Genomic DNA, 5,414 nt, shown 5'->3' on the forward strand with positions numbered 1-5,414 from the left:
ACTGCTTCACGATAACGCCACAGTTACCCACTGAGACATTTATCTTATGTTTATGACAATAATAACGGTTCTTTGGGAAAAGGTGTGTAGATTTCTGGTGAATTCCAATGTTTTCTCTGTCTGGTGTTATCTGATGCGATAAGATACTAGTGTATTCTGGTGCGAGGCTAGGGGGATGGATCAGAATCCAGTTTCCCCCTGATAGGATGACATACATGACAGACAAGCCAAGCAGCCAATCACACTAAGCCATCTGTGATAATGGGGAGAATGGACGTTGTCATTTTCAATATCCTTTTGTGTGATATTATCCACACTTAACCCGGAAGCCTGCCGCACCAATGTGTTGTAGGATACACCTGGTGACTCCTGTGGCAGGCCGGCACGCTGACACGGTCACACATCATAGTAATGACGTGTGTGTGTGTGTGTGTGTGTGTGTGTGTGTGTGTGTGTGTGTGTGTGTGTGTGTGTGTGTGTGTGTGTGTGTGTGTGTGTGTGTGTGTGTGTGTGTGTGTGTGTGTGTGTGTGTGTGTGTGTGTGTGTGTGCACGGTGGGTTAGGCTGATTGGTGGTAGTGCTCCCTATCACAATGCCAAATAGCAGTCTAAAAAACCACTTGAGGGAAAATAAATCAGATTTAACCGTTCGGACACAAGTCGCATGGCCAGGGATCAGATTTGACCGTTCAGACACAAGTCACATGGCCAGGGATCAGATTTGACCGTTCAGACACAAGTCGCATGGCCAGGGATCAGATTTGACCGTTCAGACACAAGTCACATGGCCAGGGATCAGATTTGACCGTTCAGACACAAGTCACATGGCCAGGGATCAGATTTGAAATATCCGTTCAGACACAAGAATCAAATATGCAAAAATGGCAAGGGATCAGATTTGACAGTAACAGGGATTCCTACCACTGTCTGTTCAGACACAAGTCAGGTAGCCAGTGGTCAGATTTGACAGTTCAGACACAAGCCTTGTGGCCAGGGACAGGTAGCCTAGTGGTTAGAGACAGGTAGCCAGTGGTGAGAGACAGGTAGCCTAGTGGTTTGAGGCAGGTAGCCTAGTGGACAGAGAATCACATAGCCAGTGGTTGAATGGCAGGTAGCCTGTGGTTAGAGGCAGGTAGCCTGTGGAAGGCAGGTAGCCTAGTGGTTAGAGGCAGGTAGCCTAGTGGTTAGAGACAGGTAGCCTAGTGGTTAGAGGCAGGTAGCCTAGTGGTTAGAGACAGGTAGCCTAGTGGTTGAGACAGGTAGCCTAGTGGTTAGAGACAGGTAGCCTAGTGGTTAGTGGAGAGACAGGTAGCCTAGTGGTTAGAGACAGGTAGCCTAGTGGTTAGAGGCAGGTAGCCTAGTGGTTAGAGGCAGGTAGCCTAGTGGTTAGAGACAGGTAGCCTAGTGGTTAGAGACAGGTAGCCTAGTGGTTAGAGAGACAGGTAGCCTAGTGGTTAGAGGCAGGTAGCCTAGTGGTTAGTGGGACAGGTAGCCTAGTGGTTAGAGGCAGGTAGCCTAGTGGTTAGAGGCAGGTAGCCTAGTGGTTTGAGAGACAGGTAGCCTAGTGGTTAGAGGTAGCCTAGTGGTTAGAGGCAGGTAGCCTAGTGGTTAGAGGACAGGTAGCCTAGTGGTTAGAGGCAGGTAGCCTAGTGGTTAGAGGCAGCCTAGTGGTAGGCCAGGTAGCCTAGTGGTTAGAGACAGGTAGCCTAGTGGTTAGTGGTTAGGACAGGTAGCCTAGTGGTTAGAGACAGGAGCCAGTGGTTAGAGACAGGTGGCCTAGTGGTTAGAGGCAGGTAGCCTAGTGGTTAGAGGAGGCCAGGTAGCCTAGTGGTTAGAGACAGGTAGCCTAGTGGTTAGAGACAGGTGGCCTAGTGGTTAGAGACAGGTAGCCTAGTGGTTAGAGGCAGGTAGCCTAGTGGTTAGAGACAGGTAGCCTAGTGGTTAGAGGCAGGTAGCCTAGTGGTTAGAGGCAGGTAGCCTAGTGGTTAGAGGCAGGTAGCCTAGTGGTTAGAGACAGGTAGCCTAGTGGTTAGAGGCAGGTAGCCTAGTGGTTAGAGACAGGTAGCCAGTGGTGAGCAGGTAGCCTGTGGTTAGAGGCAGGTAGCCTAGTGGTTAGAGACAGGTGGTTAGCCTAGTGGTTAGGTTAGAGACAGGTGGCCTAGTGGTTAGAGACAGGTGGCCTAGTGGTTTGAGGCAGGTAGCCTAGTGGTTTGAGGCAGGTAGCCTAGTGGTTAGAGACAGGTAGCCTAGTGGTTAGAGGACAGGTAGCCTAGTGGTTAAGGTGGTTAGTGGTTAGAGTGGACAGGTAGCCTAGTGGTTAGAGGCAGGTAGCCTAGTGGTTAGAGACAGGTACAGGTAGCCTAGTGGTTAGAGACAGGTAGCCTAGTGGTTAGAGACAGGTAGCCTAGTGGTTAGAGGCAGGTAGCATAGTGGTTAGAGGCAGGTAGCCTAGTGGTTAGAGGCAGGTAGCCTAGTGGTTAGAGGCAGGTAGCCTAGTGGTTTAGTGGTTAGAGGACAGGTGGCCTAGTGGTTAGAGACAGGTAGTTTAGTGGTTAGTGGAGACAGGTAGCCTAGTGGTTAGAGACAGGTAGCCTAGTGGTTAGAGACAGGTAGCCTAGTGGTTAGAGGACAGGTAGCCTAGTGGTTAGAGACAGGTAGCCTAGTGGTTAGAGGCAGGTAGCCTAGTGGTTTGAGGCAGGTAGCCTAGTGGTTAAGACAGGTGGCCTAGTGGTTAGAGACAGGTAGCCTAATGGTTGAGGCAGCCTAGTGGTTAGAGGCAGGTAGCCTAGTGGTTAGCCTAGTGGTTAGAGACAGGTAGCCTAGTGGTTAGAGGCAGGTAGCCTAGTGGTTAGAGACAGGTAGCCTAGTGGTTAGAGACAGGGGCCTAGTGGTTAGAGACAGGTAGCCTAGTGGTTAGAGGCAGGTAGCCTAGTGGTTAGAGGCAGGTAGCCTAGTGGTTAGAGGCAGGTAGCCTAGTGGTTAGAGACAAGTGGTTAGAGACAGGTAGCCTAGTGGTTAGAGGCAGGTAGCCTGAGTGCAGGTAGCTAGTGGTTAGAACAGGTAGCCTAGTGGTTAGAGACAGGTAGCCTAGTGGTAGCCTAGTGGTTAGAGGCAGGTAGCCTAGTGGTTAGAGGCAGGTAGCTATAGTGGTTAGAGACAGGTAGCCTAGTGGTTAGAGACAGGTGGCCTAGTGGTTAGAGTGGCCAGGTTAGTGGTTAGAGACAGGTAGCCTAGTGGTTAGAGACAGGTAGCCTAGTGGTTAAAAGCCTAGTGGTTTGAGGCAGGTAGCCTAGTAAAAGGACAGGTAGCCTAGTGGTTAGAGACAGGTAGCCTAGTGGTTAAGGCAGGTAGCCTAGTGGTTAGAGGACAGGTAGCCTAGTGGTTAGAGGCAGGTAGCCTAGTGGTTAGAGACAGGTAGCCTAGTGGTTAGAGGCAGGTGGCCTAGTGGTGAAAAGGTTAGAGACATGGCCTAGTGGTTTGCAGGTAGCCTAGTGGTTAGAGACAGGTAGCCTAGTGGTTAGAGACAGGTAGCCTAGTGGTTAGAGGCAGGTACTAGTGGTTAAAAGGTAGCCTAGTGGTTAGAGGAAGGGCCTAGTGGTTAGAGACAGGTAATAGTGGTTAGAGACAGGTAGCCTAGTGGTTAGAGGCAGGTAGCCTAGTGGTTAGAGACAGGTGGCCTAGTGGTTAGAGACAGGTGGTAGTGGTTTAGAGGCAGGTAGCTATAAGTGGTTAGAGACAGGTAGCCTTGTGGTTAGAGACAGGTGGCCTAGTGGTTAGAGACAGGAATAGGTAGCCTAGTGGTTAGAGGCAGGTAGCCTAGTGGTTAGAGGCAGGTAGCCTAGTGTTTAGAGACAGGAAGGGGCACTATAAAAGGAATAGGATGGTGTTTTGAAGGAAGGGGTTCTATAAAAGGAATAGGATGGTGTTTTGAAGGAAGGGGTACTATAAAAGGAATAGGATGGTATTTTGAAGGAAGGGGCACTATAAAAGGAATAGGATGGTAGTTTTGAAGGAAGGGGTACTATAAAAGGAATAGGATGGTGTTTTGAAGGAAGGGGTACTAGTGGTTAAAAGGAATAATAGGTTTTGAAGGAAGGCTATAAAAGGAATAGGATGGTGTTTGAAGAGAAGGAAGGGGCACTATAAAAGAATAGGATGGCGTTTTGAAGGAAGTGGTTTTGGGCACTATAAAAGGAATAGGACAGTGGTTTTGAAGGAAGGGGTACTATAAAAGGAATAGGGTGCCTAGTTTTGAAGGAAGGGGCACTATAAAAGGAATAGGATGGTGTTTTGAAGGAAGGGGTACTATAAAAGGAATAGGTGGCGTTTTGAAGGAAGGGGTACTATAAAAGGAATAGGATGGTGTTTTGAAGGAAGGGGTACTATAAAAGGAATAGGATGGTGTTTTGAAGGAAGGGGTACTATAAAAGGAATAGGATGGTGTTTTGAAGGAAGGGGTACTATAAAAGGAATAGGATGGTGTTTTGAAGGAAGGGGCACTATAAAAGGAATAGGATGGTGTTTTGAAGGAAGGGGTACTATAAAAGGAATAGGATGGTGTTTTGAAGGAAGGGGTACTATAAAAGGAATAGGATGGTGTTTTGAAGGAAGGGGCACTATAAAAGGAATAGGATGGTGTTTTGAAGGAAGGGGTACTATAAAAGGAATAGGATGGTGTTTTGAAGGAAGGGGTACTATAAAAGGAATAGGATGGTGTTTTGAAGGAAGGGGCACTATAAAAGGAATAGGATGGTGTTTTGAAGGAAGGGGCACTATAAAAGGAATAGGATGGTGTTTTGAAGGAAGGGGTACTATAAAAGGAATAGGATGGTGTTTTGAAGGAAGGGGCACTATAAAAGGAATAGGATGGTGTTTTGAAGGAAGGGGTACTATAAAAGGAATAGGATGGTGTTTTGAAGGAAGGGTACTATAAAAGGAATAGGATGGTGTGTTTTGAAGGAAGGGGTACTATAAAAGGAATAGGATGGTGTTTTGAAGGAAGGGGTACTATAAAAGGAATAGGATGGTGTTTTGAAGGAAGGGGTACTATAAAAGGAATAGGATGGTGTTTTGAAGGAAGGGGTACTATAAAAGGAATAGGATGGTGTTTTGAAGGAAGGGGTACTATAAAAGGAATAGGATGGTGTTTTGAAGGAAGGGGTACTATAAAAGGAATAGGATGGTGTTTTGAAGGAAGGGGTACTATAAAAGGAATAGGATGGTGTTTTGAAGGAAGGGGTACTATAAAAGGAATAGGATGGTGTTTTGAAGGAAGGGGTACTATAAAAGGAATAGGATGGTGTTTTGAAGGAAGGGGTACTATAAAAGGAATAGGATGGTGTTTTGAAGGAAGGGGTACTATAAAAGGAATAGGACAGCGTTTTGAAGTGTATTTGAAGTTTTGACGTGCTGTAAT

General features: G+C 47.3%; 1 long non-coding RNA gene across 2 annotated transcripts; it reads left to right on the forward strand.

Moving 5' to 3' along the window:
• The first annotated feature begins 1,143 nt into the window (after positions 1-1,143).
• LOC127922482 (uncharacterized) lies at positions 1,144-2,880 on the forward strand. Of its 2 annotated transcripts, none has more exons than XR_008111518.1 (4): positions 1,144-1,236; positions 1,307-1,416; positions 1,906-2,059; positions 2,813-2,880. It is a non-coding gene; the product is annotated as an uncharacterized LOC127922482 (long non-coding RNA). The 2 variants fall into 2 exon arrangements; XR_008111517.1 differs by lacking the exon at positions 2,813-2,880 and adding an exon at positions 2,354-2,458.
• Positions 2,881-5,414: the final 2,534 nt, after the last annotated feature.

The sequence above is a fragment of the Oncorhynchus keta genome, unplaced genomic scaffold, assembly GCF_023373465.1.
Source record: "Oncorhynchus keta strain PuntledgeMale-10-30-2019 unplaced genomic scaffold, Oket_V2 Un_contig_25860_pilon_pilon, whole genome shotgun sequence".
In the NCBI taxonomy this organism is placed as follows: Eukaryota; Metazoa; Chordata; class Actinopteri; order Salmoniformes; family Salmonidae; genus Oncorhynchus; species Oncorhynchus keta.